At 36.5% G+C, this 18,067-nt stretch overlaps 1 protein-coding gene across 4 annotated transcripts in view; it reads right to left on the bottom strand.

The window, feature by feature from the left end:
• Positions 1-18,067, bottom strand: part of ttc28 (tetratricopeptide repeat domain 28) — a 501,039-nt gene that overhangs the window by 288,244 nt on the left and 194,728 nt on the right. The gene's annotated exons all lie outside the window — the stretch shown is intronic.

Below are 18,067 nucleotides of genomic sequence, written 5' to 3'. Positions count from 1 at the left end.
TATGACACGTAAATCGGGAGAATGTTAATCTAAGTGTATGTCCAGACTGTTTTAATCAAGAGTGATTATACAAAAAAACAATTATAATTCTTTTTGCCACACAACTGTGTTTAAACCTCTTATGAAAGTGACATTTGCATAATAGGTGCCCTTTAAACCAACCTAACCATTGTTACTCCACTAAAATCATTGCAAACGTGTCCTAAATGCCCGACTCTAGCCTGAGTAGCCCACACGGCATAAACGGGAAACGAACGTCAGCCTTTTGTTACAGACGGTTGCCTCAAACATCAGACCGGTGTGCCAAACTCCAGCAGCTTAATTCGTCCAGCGAGGCTCAGCCGATCAATCTGTGTGTGTGAAATGCTGCTCTGTAGCGTTTACCGTTCAATTTACCTGTCAAGAAATGCAGCGGTCCGAATACAAAACCGGCCGACAGGAATGGCTCTCTGTTCTCCTGAAAGAGGCACTTTCACCGGGTCACGCCGCTCTAAATCTCACCATCTCTGACAAACTCTGATGGAATTAGTGGGATTTGAGGATTTATTGCTTGGCGGTTGTCATGTGTTTCCACATGCCGGTGGCGACATGAGAGTTGGTGTGCTGTGGACGAGACCCAGAGATCAGAAATGCTCATTAGAGCCGGCGAAATGCGAATGGAATTACATGTGCGCCAGGAGTTAACACTTATTATCTATAAATCAACACGATAAGGACACATAAGGCTGGCGTCATGCCAGAATAGTATGGAAGATCTCGCTCAAAACAAATACATTTGTTGTTTTTTTTTAATTTACCTAATTAAAATAAGCTGGATTTTTTAGTTTTTTTCGGGGGAAACTAAATAGTTTTATGCTTAATTCACTTAAATTTGTAAAAACTAAGAAGTTAACTTAATTCCTTCATGTTGTCCCAATGCAAATCCATGTGGAACCCTGCGTTTTTCACAGTGCTTATTCAAAACAATGAATACATGATTTCTTTTTCACAACAATCCGATTTTGAACATCAGATTTAATTTTAGACATACTTTGTATTTCTCTAACACTGTAAAATCGTGATTTGTGTTGGGACAACATGTAGGAATTGAGTTCACTTGTTAGTTTTTTATAAATTTAAGTAGACTTAAAAGTGCATTATAGTAAAAATATGACTATACCAAGGCATAGTAATATAATAAGAGATCAGTTTATGGAAATGAGCATACTGTGAGCCTCAGACACCGCTGTTGTAAATTCCATGAGTGTAAAACCCCAGGTGGACAATGGGCCAATCAGACGACAAAACAAACTGGGAAACTCACTGGCAATGTTGCCCGCATTTGCATGTATGACTACTTTAGGTCGTTCATTCAGACCTGACGTAAACCCAGGCTCATTTAGCTCTGAGATCATTAATATGCACGCCTCAGGCTATGTTTAATAAGCAACAATGTTTCTAGTGAGAAAACAATGATGGTTTTCCTCCATTACATATTTTAAAGTTTATATTAAACTTACTAAGTATGTGGGTGTTTTTTTTCCGAAAACGCAACCGGAGAATGTTTACTATACGTTACTGGGCAACGACTGCGCAAGACGTGCTTCAGAATGCAAGATTTACAGATTATACATTTATACAGCTCCACTTCGAAGAGGCAATGGGTATGTTTTATTGTATCTTTCGTTAACGTATCGTGTTGTATTGTAAAATTTGAAGTGTATGTTTCAAACAACTTTCATGTCACGTTTGCAGGTTTGTGCGCTCTTCCGGAGTGTCTGTTTGATCATGTGGGTTTGTTTTGTTTTTGTTCTCCACGTGTATCTGTTTTGATCACGTGTGATGACGGCACTCAGCTAGCTTGATGAGCCCGCCAGCTGAGGCTCATTTTCGTGCCTATATATGGGCTACATTTTCTGTGTGTCTTTGTCAGTTCTTTACGTGTGCTTATGTGTGCTATCTGTCTGTGCTCAGGACCTGAGGAGTGTTTACTGGACCCTGTTTCCTGCGTGATTCCTGCCCTGTCTCTCCTAGCACTAGCACTACACTCATTCCTTGCTTTTTGTTTTGACTGTGTCAATAAATATTATTTTTGTTAACTCGCACTTGGATTCACATGAACATTCTCTATTTGTGACAAAACGAACTGACCCACATGATCAAACAGACACTCCGGAAGAGCGCACAAACCTGCAACCGTGACACTTTTATCTGTTTAAGCAGATGATATTACGTTCTTGCTGTGTTTTCTTTGACATTACAGCTTAAAAATACAACACGACACGCCTCTATCACTTTCTTTTGTCAAGTTTAATTATGATCTTGCCTTTATCCACATCTTGTGAGCAAAATAGGTTAAAGTTACTGTGATTGGGTCTATATTTGTCCGAGTTCAGTGTATATCATGCAGTGTGTGTATGTGTGTGAGAGCTGCACGTCAAAACAGAGCACATTAATATTCACGACACAATATATATATATATATATATATATATATATATATATATATATATATATATATATATATATATATATATATATGGTCAGTTAAGGACCTTCTGATTCTATGGGTATTTTATGTAGTAATAAATGATTATGAAATCCCCCCCCCCACCCAAAAAAAAAAACTCAAGAATTGTGTTGTTTCAGCTCGATTTTAAATAACTAGTTTGAACAAATAAGATAAAGATTGCATCCCAGCCACTCAGTATGCATTTTAATAGTTAAAAATTGTTAAACATTTATTTTTGAGTGCCATCAGAGAGCCTTCCAAAACTACAGTCTGTCGCATCTTAGTGCCATGTCACATTGGTGTAGTCTCTCGAATCTTATCGATGATTCAGAAAATCCTTTGTTTCATGCCTTCAGGCAGATACAGTAAGCAACAACGTAAATTAAATTATAATTGATTGACCCAATAGGCAGCACAGTGGCTCAGTGGTTAACACTCACAGCAAGAAGATTGCTGGTTTGAGTCCTGGTTGGACCAGTTGGCACATCTGTGTGGAGTTTTGTATGTTCACACCCCTGTTGGCGTGGGTTTCCTCTGGGTGCTCCGGCTTCCGCCACAGTCCAAACGCAAGCGCTATAGGTTAAAGCCTGGTTTATACTTCTGCGTCAAGTGACCGGCGTAACCCACGGCGCAGGCAACGCGCGTGGCTGTGCATTTATACTTCTGCGCGCTGTCTCTGTTGGTCTGCATTAACACTTCCGAAACGCTAGTTGGCAGTGAGGTGTAAATGTTCCTCTGTGTCGAGTTTCTTCGCTGCTTTTTTGCTTTTGCTGAACACTTCCTGGTTGTACAAGTGGCTCAAACTCGCTCATTTTGAGGCAGGAACCGGCGGACGTGCAACAACTTTAACTATGAGGTAAACACAAAACAAAACTTTCCATCCGGAGCTCCTTTACGGGACTCCACAGTTGTAAACAATCGCTAAATTGGGTTCACGCCATTCGCGTGGCTCTCGGTCCCGCCCAGACATGTCAGCGCTACCAAGCCGACCAATCACAGAGCTTGCGCTACGCGTTGTTGCGATGTGTAGTTACATTTATTGAGAGGTGCACGTCAGTGACGCCGACGGCCATGGCGAAGGGCTATGCGTCAGCGCCGTAGCATACACCGGTGTTTGACGCAGAAGTATAAATCAGCCTTAATAGGGTAAGCAAAATTGACTGTAGTGTATGAGTGTGAGAGTGTATGGGTGTTTCCAAGTACTGGGTTGCAGCTGGAAGGGTGTAAAACATATGCTGTAATAGTTGGTGGTTCATTCCGCGATGGCGACCGCTGATAAATAAGGGACTGAGCTGAAGGAAAATGAATGAATGAAGGATTCACCAAATCATTTACTCAACTGGTTCATTACAGAACGCTGATTCATTCACATTCGATCACTTGAACAACAGTGATTGGACACTATAGGAAACTATTTTCTACATTAAGTAAAAAAAAAACATGAAGCAACTGCCGAACTGTAACAAAGTTACTTATGCCGAAGCACATTTTGGTTATTTGCCCACCTTTATGTGGCGTTTTATTTTGCATATGACATAATCAGCGGCAGAGAATAAAGCAGCACATTGAGCCGGGAGAATAGTAGGTCAGAGACATGATCAAACGGCTGTGTTTGTCTTTGTAGTGCGGATGAGCTCGCGCTACAGCAGGTCTGAATGCGGGATCCTCCCGGGCTGCTGCATTTGAGCAGTTTTTCCACTTCATCACACTGGGAAATGTGTTGTGGAATGGTCCTGCATGCTTATTCATGCGGCTCTGCGTCTGCTCAAGGCTTCGACTAACAGCGATTTTGGCTTCTTCTTCTTTTTATCAACACACCACACCAGCATGTGTTCGTAAACACGCATGCTAATCAATAGCAATCAGCTAAGTCATTACACGATGAAAGATCCGTGCCAAATTTAAATGCTTTAAACTGAATACTAACACACTATTAAAGGAACAATCTACATTTTTTTACAAGTCTTACCAGTTTTAAATCCATTCAGATGATTTCTAGTTCTGCTGGAAGCACTTTTAGCTTAGCTTAGCATACATCATTAAATCTGATTAGACCATTAGCATCAAAAAAAAAAAAAAAATATATATATATATATATATATATATATATATATATATATATATATATATATATATTTTTTTTTTTTTTTTTTTTTTTTAAATCAATGATAATCTACTTTTTTTGCAAACGGACATTTTACAAGTCTTGACATTTTTTTTTATTCCATTCAGATGATTTCTAGCTGTGCTGGAAGCACTTTTAGCTTAGCTTAGCATATATCATTGAATCTGATTTGACCATTAGCATCAAAAAATAAATAAATAAAAATCAATAATAATCTGCTTTGTTTTGCAAACGGACATTTTACAAGTCTTACCATTTTTAAATCCATTCAGATGATTTTAGGCTCTGCTGGAAACATTTTTAGCTTAGCTTAGCATACATCGTTGAATCTGATTAGACCATTAGCATCGAAAAATTAAAATTAAAATTTGTAAATCTATAACAATCTGCTTTTTTTTTTTTTTGCAAACAGGGACATTTTACAAGTCTTACTATTTTTAATCCATTCAGATGAATTCTAGCTCTGCTGGAAGTAATTTTACCTTAGCCTAGCTTATCATAAATCATTGAATCTGATTAGACCATTAGCATCAAAAAATAAAAATAAAAATCAATAATAATCTTTTTGTTTTTGCAAATAGGGACATTTTACAAGTCTTACTATTTTTTAATCCATTCAGATGATTTCTAGCTCTCCTGAAGCACTTTTAGCTTAGCTTAGCATATATCATTGAATCTGATTAGGCCATTAGCATCAAAAAATCAAAAATCAAAAATAATCTGCTTTTTTTGCAAACAGGGACATTTTTCAAGTCTTACTATTTTTTTAATTCATTCAGATGATTTCTAGCTCTGCTGTAAACACATTTAGCTTAGCTTAGCATACATCATTAAATCTGATTAGACCATTAGCATCAAAAAAAATTAAATCATTAGATTTTTATATTTAAAGCTTGACAGTTTGCATTGATAATACAAATTGTTAAGTCTTAAGTAATATATTGTGCCTGCTACAGCCGCCATGGTACAGACACAAAATTAATTGATCATTTCAACAGAATGAGATTATAATTAAGACATATAATTATAATTCTAGCCATATATGTCTAGAAAATAGCAATTTGTAATTTTCTGTTGGTCTAAGTATACTATATAATTAAAGAAAAGTCAAGCTTTAAATACGAAAATGTATCATTTTTTAGAGCGAGATGCTAATGGTCTAATCCGATTCAATGATTTATGCTAAGCTAAGCTAACTGTGCTCCCACCAGACTCAACGATCAGTTGAATCGATTAATAAATGCTAAAACCCAACTGTTTAACTCTAAACGAGTTGTAAAATGAGCGGATTGTAAATAAATATCCAAATGGAGTGCTCCTTTAACTGCATACTGCATATAAACACGATATAAAAGATTTTCAAACAGTGACCTCGATGTGTCCACATTTAACTCAGCTTCTGGTGTCCAGCTATCGTCTTAGAAGTATGCTTATTTAGCATTCTAATCCAATTTAGTGTAAAATGACTTCACATTAGGCAGTCGGGCTTAATAATGAGTCACCGAGATGCTATATCACAGTTCTGGTGTGTTCGTCACACTGGAAATGGAAGGTCAAGTCGAGAGCACTGCCTCAGGATGCACTCAGGATTACACCGTGCTCTGTACGGCAGATTTGGGCAGATGAAGTAGGTCACACAGGTTCTCATGCATACAGGAAAACTGTATGGTAAGCACAAAACATACTGCAGCAATAGTAGTGTTTTAGCATGCGTTGTGGAGGTTTAGTCTTGATAAGAGCCACGCACACACACTTCATCTACCTAATGAACTCCAGGGGGGCTGCTTAAATTGATTTCAATCAACAGCATTATCAGTCATATTAGATCCCGTAGCATCTGGTAGAAGACAAATCAGACACAGTTCAGAAACTTCAAGACTGCTAATAAAAATATCCCTTCATAAGCCTCCAGAATACATAAATGGACAGATTTCAGCTTTATAGTAGTCCATTTTAAATAGGTTTAAACACCATTTTACAAAAAAAACTAATCAAAATTTGCTCACAAATCATAATATTTGAACTAAAGTAGTTAATTTTAAACTACTAATGTACTCATGCATTTTGCAACTCAAGACTAAAAGCTTTCCTTTGAATTCTGTGACTGAACGTGACGTTGACAGTGAATTTTTGAGCAAAAGTAAACAAATGCAAAATTACAAGATCCTTGTTTCCCACAATCTTGCGCAAAACTGCACATTTTATATGCTGTTTGTTCATTTTCATATACAAAACTTGGCGAAAAGCCTTAATTTATTGTATTTTCTTTTGAACAAAACCGTAATAACAGTAATAACCGTGATATAGATTTGCTTGTGATTTGAAATTTTCTCCTAAAACCACTTTTATCTAGGTTAGCAAGTGGAGTACGCATAAGAAAGAAATCTACCAGTGCTTGCTTCCAAGTGTGTACAGCATATTGCAAGAGAATCCAGCCAATCTGGGAGTTGAAAAAAAAAACCACAGGGAACAGTCAGAACAGGAAGTTCATCCTGGTGTCAGCGGCTGAAAGATGAGAACCTGAGGGAATCTACTCAAGGCTGCTTAATAACTCCTCAAAAACGGCGCTAAACAGGCATGCAGGTGAGCTGCGAGACCCTCACCGCAAAGTAGGACTGCAAAACATATCATTTCGGCATGGATGGCAGGACATGCAATGTTGGGCGGCATGGTGGCTTACAGCAAGAAGGTTGCTGGTTCAGTTGACGCTTCTGTGTCGTGTTTGCTATAATTTATTTATGCTTGTAAGTTTGTTATTTATTGTTATAATATAATTGATATGTAGTTGAAGTCAGAAGACTTAGCCCCCCTGAATTATTAGATCCCCTGTATTACCCCCATCCCCCAATTTCTGTTTAACGAAATACTTTTTTTCAACACATTTCTAAACACAATAGTTTTAATAACTCATCTCTAATAACTGATTTATTGTCTCTTTGTAAATAATATTTGACTAGACATATTTCAAGATACTAGTATTCAGCTTAAAGTGACATTTAAAGGCTTAACTAGGTTAAGTAGGTTAATTAGGCAAGCCATTGTATAATTATGGTTTGTTCAGTAGCCAATTGAAAAAATATTGCTTACCAGTTAAACTCTGCTGTTATTTTGGGATTTCCGCTTGGATTTTGCCTACCCAAATTTAAAAGCTTCCCAAATCCACATACAGAGGTGTAAATGCAAAAATTTGGTATCATTTTAAAGAAAACCCTTTGAATTTTCATGAAACAGTATTGAAAGTGTTTGAAATTGCTGTATATGTTGTTTGTGTTATAATAAACACCTAAAAAAGAGGCGCTTTTTGTATTTTTTTTGTATAAACTCAGATTTGAAAGTGTGCCTTTTAGGTTCTGTGTGGTTTAGCGTGCTGTAATTAATTTTGGCGGTTCCTGCACATGTCTGTAATCATAGGAAAAAAGAAAAATGTCTCCACCATAATCTATGCAAAAGTTATTGTATTCCAACTGATGAGAGGTGCTGTACAAGCCACAGGGACCGATCATTGTTTACATATTTCACTATTCTTGTGTTTGATTAAACATAATTCACTGTGTTTGGAGCACGTCAGACATATAAAAGGATTACTCATGCACATCACCTCAACAACAGAGGAGAAATGGCTCTGAAGCGCACAGCATAAGGTGAGAGATGACAGCTGTCTGTGCTATCTGGGGCTGCTTATTGATCATGAATGTATTGTTTTCACTTCTGCGCCATGGAAACACCACAATTCATTCGGCAACTGTTTGATATGTGAATATAATTCAGTAAAAATAATGCTAGAGCCGTATGAGCACTTTCAAGAGCTTTCATTTGAGCTATAACTTGTACATGTGTCATAAGAAAAATATGAAAACGAACCAATGTAAAATACCCAGCTCAGGGATCCAAAATACTGTGTATTTAAGTGCAAATAACTTTTGTACAGTAGAATAAAAACCAAAGTGATGCATATGTGCATAAAATATAGATTCTACACTTTAAAACGAAACCACGTAAAGGGGTCTGGTGCAATGCTAGCCCTTTAAATCTTAAAGCGAAAGTCGATGACGTCACAAACCCAGTACCGGGTTCGCAGAGTTTATTGGTTCAGGAGGCTAATAATATTGACCTTAAAATGATTTTAAAAAAAATTAAAACTGCTTTTATTTTAGCCAAAATAAAGCAAATAAGACTTTCTCCAGAAGATAAAATATTATAGGAAATACTGTGAAAAACGCTTTGCTCTGCTAAATATCATTTGATAATATTTTCAAAGAAAAAAAAGAATCAGGGCGAATAATTTTTACTTCAGCTGTGTATTATTAATCTACAAAATCACCCCAATCAATCTAAAATGACGAATTCTTTCCAAAGAAGGCCATCTGGTGAAATTGTATTCACATCGCAATATTTATCGCAGAAATACAAAATCACAATGCCCTACCGCCAAACGTTTTCACCCATTATAAAAGCCTGTAAATACGCTGGCAAATCATAAACACAGCAGGCATGTTCGGCTCTGACGGTTAATCATCCACCTGTCTCTCCTCTCTCATCGCGGGGGGCTCTTCAAAAACCCCTTCCTCATCAAGATCCTCGCACTCTCTGGTTACCTTAAGCACACCTGGGATCCACTCAGTCAAAATCCAAAATCAGGGTGAATGGGGCCACATGCCCGCCAAACAGGTGCGGCAGGGCGATAGTGTGTTTGTCATCCGGAATTGGCTTGTGTTTGGATGCCTCGGGACACAAACGGCTCCGGTGATGGATATAATGGCGCGAGAACGATAGCCTCCCCTGCAGAGATCTAATAAATAACGCAGGAATCAAATGGAGATAAGGTTTTGCCGCTCCCGCGAGGTTAAGAGCTGCTAAATGAGGTTAGCGAAAGAGTATCGCCTCCGATAAGGGTTAAGCCCACTTCAGTGAATCTGCCGTTAAATCACATCGGACTGGAGTATCGTTTATTAAACCACGAAAGGAAAGAAGGGTCCATCTCTGTAGGAATGTGTGAACTATATTTACTGTAGCTGTTCCTGCAGGCTTCAACAAGGCTTGTGTTTAGTATTCAAAAATAAGAGTTGGAGAAATTTGTTACGATTCGTAAATTAGCTTAAAATATAGTTTCTACTGTCTCTTTAAACAAAATGGTTTATTCCACACTAATTAAATCCGAATCCCATCCTTTTTCAGAAATCTGAATCCTGGAACACTGTTAAATAATACTGTTGTTATTATAATATCCGCTTGTTAATTCGGCACGTATAAAATTACCACTTGGAATTGAAAAAATGGTCGTTCATGACCACTTTTAGTCTTATCACACATTAAAGTGAATTTCTGATGAGTTCATGATGTACGCAACAGTCTGCATCACAGAGACCAATATTTTACAGTTCATAAAAAATAATCACTTTCTGTCCATCTGATATTAGGCTAAAGTCCCTTTAAGGCAGGTAATGTCACTCGGTGACTATCTTTAAAATGCCTCTCAGCCAGTCTGATCGGTCATTCTGTTTGAATAGGGAAGCATCAAACTCTCAAAAATTGCTTGCCAAGCTTACGATAGAATTTAATAGTAGGAATCGCCAAATAAAATGTAACAACTTCTGTCTCTATAGTTTCATTGCTAAACGTTCGTGCCACTGCTAAACTTTCGTGTCACATAAACTGCAGAACCTCATGCCTGGTCTGAGAATCATTAGCCTATAGCAATCAACGATTGGCTCCTGTCCTAGGAGGCGGAGCCTTACTTGCCATATTGACCATTACGCTGACCTATATATATATATATATTTACTTATTTATCTATTTTTCATACTAATAACATTTTCAGTGTGATTATTGCGCTGACAAAAACTGTGATTAAACATAAATTTACAATAAATAATTTTAGAAAAACAAAATACAAGCAATCAATGCAACTGCTTGCCTATATAAAAATCTGACACGACATTTATGACATACAAATACACATATAAAATATTTTTTTATATATGCAACATATATGTCCAAATATTGCAAAAAAGTTATTTTGGTGGTATATATAGTTTTATTTCAATCATATATATATATATTAATGAGAATTTTCTGGATATATAAATATATATATGAATAAGAGTTTTCTGGATATATATATATATATATATATATATATATATATATATATATATATATATATATATATATATATATATATATATATATATATATATATATATATGAATGAATTAATTTTCTGGATATATATATATATATATATATATATATATATATATATATATATATATATATATATGAATTCTAAAGGTTGCAAAAACTATAACTTTGCTGCAAATACATCCATAAGTAAAATCCAAAATGAACTTGTAGGTCATATAAATATAATTGGCATACATTAGATTTCTATGTGGTCTTGTCATATCATGCTAGCATTGACAGACTTCAGACAACTTTTGTTTTTTGTTTAAAAAAACAAACAAATCTGAACATTCCCAAATCATGAGATAAATAATCCAAACATCTATTTGGTTCAAAAAAATCGAGCGACATAGTTCAAACGACTGCCTCATTTCTCAGAAAGCGCTTATAAAAATGGAACGAAACAAAGCTGCCTAAAAATAAAACCCATTTCAAGAGTGTCAAGCATGAGCTCTTTGCTCTGTGCTCCTTTCATAGAGAATGCCCCAGAAAAAAAGCTGAAAAACTTCACCCAGGTTCTTGCCTTTCAACAACTTTCATCATCTCCAAATTATTCACGCTTAAATGATTAAAAGAGTGTGTGTAAGAGAGAATTAGCACTCGCGGGGTTGGGCCCGCCGGCCTCCGTAGACCTGAATCAGCCGTCCTGACACTAAGAATAAGCACCCTGTACATCTGTCCTCGGTAATAGATAACCGCCGGGCCGCGGCCGCTCACCGACTCATTCTGAGTGAGTAATGGATGGCACATTTAATCTGCTGAGGTAGTGATACCGCGAGAGCAAGCAAGAGCGCCATAATCCTTGTAATCCGCGGTAAACAAAGTCTTCCCCTCCATGAGCTTTATCGGCACGCTCCGACAGTGGCACTGGGAAAATATAAAGTGCTTTTGAACATATTAGTGTAATCCAATCCAGAGCAGAGGCGCCCAAGAGGTCTCTGGCAAACTCGGAGCGTGTTTATTGATCTCTGCGGCAAGCCAAATATGGGATTCATCTTCAGGGACTACACAAGAGGCCTAGTTTTGTAAGTAAAAGAGTATTAGCATGAGTTAGCAATTAGCATTACATGTGCAGATAAACATCTTCAAGCCATGCAGGACACACAACAATAATAGGAGATCCGACAGAAGCAGGATCATGAGGAAAGATTAAAGGTGGGATGGGAAGTTTTATGAGTGTGGATTTAAACAAGTAAGGAATCAATCTGCAACCTATTTTTAACAAGGTATCGAGAGCGACAAACCTAGCATTTAAAGATGGCATTGAGATAGAAAAGATGTCCAAATACCTCAAGTGCTATGCTAAATTGCTAAATGCTACATTTTAGCATGCTCTACAGACATGAATTATTCATCTGGTTTCTTGACTAAAATCATACTGAGGTAAATATAACATTTAAATAGATAAACATCATGAATGTTGTTGAAAAATATATCATACTTTTTGGTTTGGGTTTGTTAAAGGGATAGTTCACCCAAATATGTAAATTTCCCCACTTTCTACTCTACCTCAAGTAGTTCCAAACCTCTATGAGCATAGTTCTTCTATGAAATAAGAAGGAATATACTTGGAAGAAAGCTTCAGTATAGTAAATGGTTACAGGTTTTCAGCATTCTACAAAACATCTTATTTTGTCCTTTATAATCACAATGGCTGCAGTTATTTGATTAAAAAACTGTAATGTTATTTAATGTTATTTAATAATAAAATAATTTTAAAAAACTGTTTTCTGTGTGAATTTATTTTAAAAATATTCAAATATTTAAAATTTTCAGCTTTATTACTCCTTTTTGAAGTGTCACAAGAACTTCCACAAAATCATTCTGATTGGCTTATGTGATGCTGAACATAGCATTTGATCAACGCAAAAGAGTTAAGTTCAAAAAACAACATCTATTTGAGAAATAAGAGATATAAATCATGTATATCTTTATAAAAAAAATAATGTTTAAAAAATAATAACTGCTTTTATTCTAGCTGAAATAAAGCAACTTAGACATACTGTGAAATTATCAGACATACTGTGAAAATTTAATTGCTCTGTTAAACATAATTTGGGAAATATAAAAAAAAAATTCAAAGGGGGCTAATAATTCTGACTCCAACTATATATATATATATATATATATATATATATATATATATATATATATATATATATATATATATATATATATATATATATATATATATATATGTATGTATGTATATATGTATATTTATATAGTTGGAGTATATATATAATATATAATTGTATATATATATATATAGTTGAGGTCAGACTTATAAGCCCCCCTGTTTATCTTTCCCCCAATGTCTGTTTAACAGAGAGAATATTGTTTCAACACATTTTTAAAAATGATAGATTTAATAACTCATCTCTAATAACTGATTTATTTTATCTTCGTCATGATGACAGTAAATAATATTTGACTAGATATTTTTTTAACATTTCTATACAGCTTAAAGTAACATTTAAAGGCTTAACTAGGTTAACTAGGCAGGTTAGGGTAATCAGGCAAGTTATTGTATAATGATGGTTTGTTCTGTAGACTATCGGAAAAAAAATACCTTAAAGGGGCTAATAATTTTGTCCTTAAAATGATGATTAAAAAATTAAAAACTGCTTTTATTCAAGCCGAAATAAAACAAATAGGACATTCTCCAGAAGAAAAAATATTATCAGACATACTGTGAAAATGTCCTTGTTCTCTTAAACATCATTTGGGGAATAATTCAAAAAGGGAAAAAAAATTAAAGGGGGGCTAATAATTCTGACTTCAACTGTATATTATATCAGTATCAGCATGTTGGGCTATGTGGCCACCCCATTATGATTTTGCTGTTGATATTACTAATTAAAAGTAATTAATTCAATTAATTAAAATTACATTAAATAACATAAAAATATAACATTACACTGAATTAATTGTTTTTGTGTGCCACCCCAAGATTTGGTATGGCCTTAAATGGCCACCCCAAAGAAACATTTCTGGGGCGCCACTGATGCCCTGCCCCCTTGAAGATGCTATTTCTACATTCGCATGGCCACTCTCCACCACTCTCACTGGCAGAGCTGTGATATAAACAGCTATTGGCTATTGTTTTAAAAGAGGGCGGAGCTACTTTATGTACCACCCTTAAGTTCAAATTATGTCTCATATCGAATACAAATGCACTTTTCAAAGCACTCCACAGGAGCTTTAATGCCTTTTTGCTGAATGAGAGTTCTTATTGAACCCACGCTAGTGTGCACAGCTAATAGTGCCAATGCCAAACCCTGTCGGAAATGTGTTCAGCCAACTCAGAGAAGAATGTGAACAGTCGGCCAACCATAAGTATGACTGTGCCAAAAACCTGGGCAATCTTGCCTGACACAAGCCCTATACAAAACATTTAAAAAGCTGTCATCCATGCCAAAACAATCCCATCATGATTCTCACTCAAATTATTATGACACCATTCATACACACACTGATAATTACAATTATACAGCCTAAAAGAACTGAACGTAACTCACTTTATTGATCCAATATCTTATGAAATCATGAAATGTCTTTATTTCCTTATGAATCACACTGATACAGTATTAAAATTGATTGGATTTATGTGTAACTCTTGATTACACTGCAAAATAAGTTCTTACGTTGAGTTTTTGTCTTGTTTCTAGTCCAAATATCTAAATTTTCTTAAATCAAGAAGCCTTTTCTATAGACAAGCAACAAATATAATCTTGATTTAAGAAATAATCCATCAAGATTGAGTATGTTTTTATCTAAAATAAGCCAAATAATCTTGTTTTTGCGCTGAAATTTGATTTTTGAACTAAGTGGTTCTCGAACTTTTTTCATCAAGTACCACCTCAGAAAAAATTGTCTCTCCAAGTACCACCATAATCACCAGTATTGAAATAAAATAGCGTAGTTGGTCAAATTAAGCAGCTTCAGCTCTGCACAGAGTCATGTTCATTCAACGAAATTATATTCCACACAAAATATGAAGCAGATCAGTTGGTACTGACTCGACATTCTGAAAAGGTAAGATGTTTTCAACTGGGGATGCCTGGAATACGCAAGCGCTTCGTGCTGCAGTACTTAATAATTTTGCTAGCCTGTGGGTTAAATTTTGCCGCTCAAGTGGTCGAGATGCAACAAGAGAATACGGTCATTTTTCAAAATAAAAGATTTTTCAAAATAAATGATTGTTCAGACTCAGATTATAAATAAAACTCAAATAATTCATGATTTTTTTTGAGTGGTCCGGTACCAGTTGATTTATAGACTGGTGCCAGTCTGTGGTCCAAGGGTTGGGGACCACTACTCTAGCACGTACAGTATGTGCTCTGCCAGCACCACGCACCTCTTTCTCTTTCAAAGACTTTTGGCCAGCGGAGAAATTAAAATGGTCGTGCCGAACTGAGTCTGGTTCTCTCAAGGTTTTTTTTCTTCACTCCCATCAGGTGAAGTTTTTTTTTCCCTCTCCTCTATCGCCACTGGCCTGCATGGTTCAGGATTGGTAGAGCTACACATCGATGAATTTGCTCTTCAGTGTTTGAACTCTCAGTAATGATTAAATCACACTGAACTGAGCTAAACTGAACTGAACTGAACTTAAACACTAAAAACTGAACCACACTGTTCCAGTTACTATGACCATTTATGTGAAGCTGCTTTGACACAATCTACATTGTAAAAGCGCTATACAAATAAAGCTGAATCGAAAATTGAATAGTTCTGCACCAATTGAATAGATTTTTAGCAGCTGATGATGCGATGCACTAAAGTAAACATCCTAAGCACAACGCTTTGATCGTAGGCTTTAGAGCAGGGGTTCTCAACTGGTTTGTTTATGGGACCCACATTTTTACATGGTCATCAAGCCACGACCCAAATTTTTAGGAGCTATATAATACAATTTCAGGAATTATAATTAGTTGGTATTTATTTGTTAACATACACAAGTAGTGACAGATAAATCCTAAGACATTCACAGAGACTTACAAATAAACAATATTTTATTGCTGTCATTTAAAAAATGATCAAATTATAGAAATATTACAAAGTAAAAACGACAAATACTGTAAACAGTGGCAAGGGTAAGGAAATGTTCAGTTACCATGAACTAAACTGAACTGCTTATAAAACATGTCTGGTTTCTAAATGTTTTTTTAATTTGAAGGTGTCATGCTCTCTTATGAGAGCACCTCACTACACATGACACTGAGGCTTTAAGTCTTTTTGGTCATCAATTTATGTAAATCTATACTTTACATATTCGGGATCGTACTTGCGCTTCGACATATTTGTTGCTATAATTAAATTAAATTTCACAAGTCAAATGGTAGGGTTGGCGGGCACATTTTGCTCATACCGGACTTTTATTTTGAAATAAGTAAAAAAAAATTTACTTTTGTTGTTGTTCTTCTTTTTTGACCACACACTCCGCGACCCACTGAAAATGTTCCTGCGACCCACTTTTAGGTCGCGACCCACCAGTTGAGAAACATTGCTTTAGAGAACAGCCACTGATCACAAATCTCAGTTTTTTTGCAGTTTATGCATTATGGTGTACACTCACTGGCCACTTTATTAGGTACACCTGTCCAACTGCTCCATCATGCAAATGTCTAATCAGCCAATCACAAGGCAGCAGCGCAATGCATCTAGGCATGTAGACACAATCAAGACGATCTGCTGCAGTTAAAACAGAGCACCATAATAGGGAAGAAAGGTGATTTAAGTGACTTTGAACATCAAACCTTGAGGCGGATGGGCTACAGCAGCAGAAGACCACACCAGGAGTCACTCCAGTCAGATTAGAACAGGAAACTAAGGCTACAATTCGCACAGGCTCACTAAAATTGGACAATGGAAGATTAGAAAAACGTTGCCTGATCTGATGAGTCTGATGAGTCTCGAACATGTCAATGAGTTCACTGTACTTAAATGGCCTCCACAGTCACCAGATCTCAATCCAAGCAACTGCATGATGCGTCATGTCAGTGTGGACTAAAATCTCTGAGGAATATTTCCAGTACCTTGTTGAATCTATGCCCCGAAGGATTAAGGCAGTTCTGAAGGCAAAATAAGGTCCAACGCGGTACTAGTAAGTGTACCTAATAAAGTGGCCGGTGAGTGTATAGTTTTATAGTAAAGTGAGAGTGAGTTTCAACTAAGGCAGCCTACAATTCCTTACTCTTAACTGTGATCTACTATATATAGTCTTTGATAAATACCAATACATAAAAAAGTGTGCGTGTGGGACTTCACAGAAGAGTTGCACACAATTAACTCCCTCAAAATGACAGCTCGCAAAAAGACAATCAGGTTTGAAATCTGGCCTTTTCAACAAACGCAATCACAACAAACGCGCGCTCCATGTCGTGACTGTTTCTGCGAGCGTGTTTGTAGTGGAGTGCGGCCTGCGGTGCCTTTTGATTAACTGCAGCCCCAAACAATATGCCTCCAATAGAGGAGAAAAGTGGAGACCCTAATGAGCCGAACGCGATTTGACTCCTGCAGGGACAGACATCTATTGAAAGCCGAATAATCAACTTCTTTTGTCATATCATCACTTACTAACATCGTCCCTGAACTCAACAACAGCAACCAAACGCCAAGAGGAAGAAAACTTTCAGTTTGTTTGCGCTGTTAGGGTCTCCAGCTGCGTATCAGGTTTTATCTTCCACGGAGGTCTTATTTACAAACCCTAAGAGGTGTTCGGCAGCTGTAGCAGTGACTCACTCTCACTGCAAACGTCATGATCAAGATGCACAGAAAGGCCCATTTAGGGCCCTTTTAATCTACGCTCGACAATACAGCCACAACATGAACTAATCAAAATCTCTTCTTAAACAAAAGCAGAGGAATGCCACAGAGTTATTATTTGGTTTTCCCAGAAGAACATGGAGCAAGGGAGGCAGGGTTCTGTCATTTGAGGATGTTCGCCCTCTAGTGGAGAAGAAACTGCAAGTGTTGGCTGGTGTTCAAAGGGCCCCGGGCAATGGCACACTCAGCATTTAGTTCATTCAAAATGAACACAAGACAGCCAAACAGGGTATGCACTCAAAAATGAGGTGTTCAAACTACCTGTTTAACATTATTACAGGTTTTTCTTTAGGTTTAACCTAATTGTTTTATGTGTAATCAACTTAATTTTGGAAACTTAATAGATTTGTGTAGGAATAACATGACGGATTTGTGTGGAACACATCATTTTTAATACTGTGGATTGCCATCAAATTGCATTTTGACTTGGAAAAACAATG

The sequence above is a fragment of the Danio rerio genome, chromosome 10 (genome assembly GCF_049306965.1).
Source record: "Danio rerio strain Tuebingen ecotype United States chromosome 10, GRCz12tu, whole genome shotgun sequence".
NCBI classification, from domain to species: Eukaryota; Metazoa; Chordata; class Actinopteri; order Cypriniformes; family Danionidae; genus Danio; species Danio rerio.
Note: the sequence above shows the minus strand (reverse complement) of the source record. Positions and strands in the feature narration are given on the sequence as shown.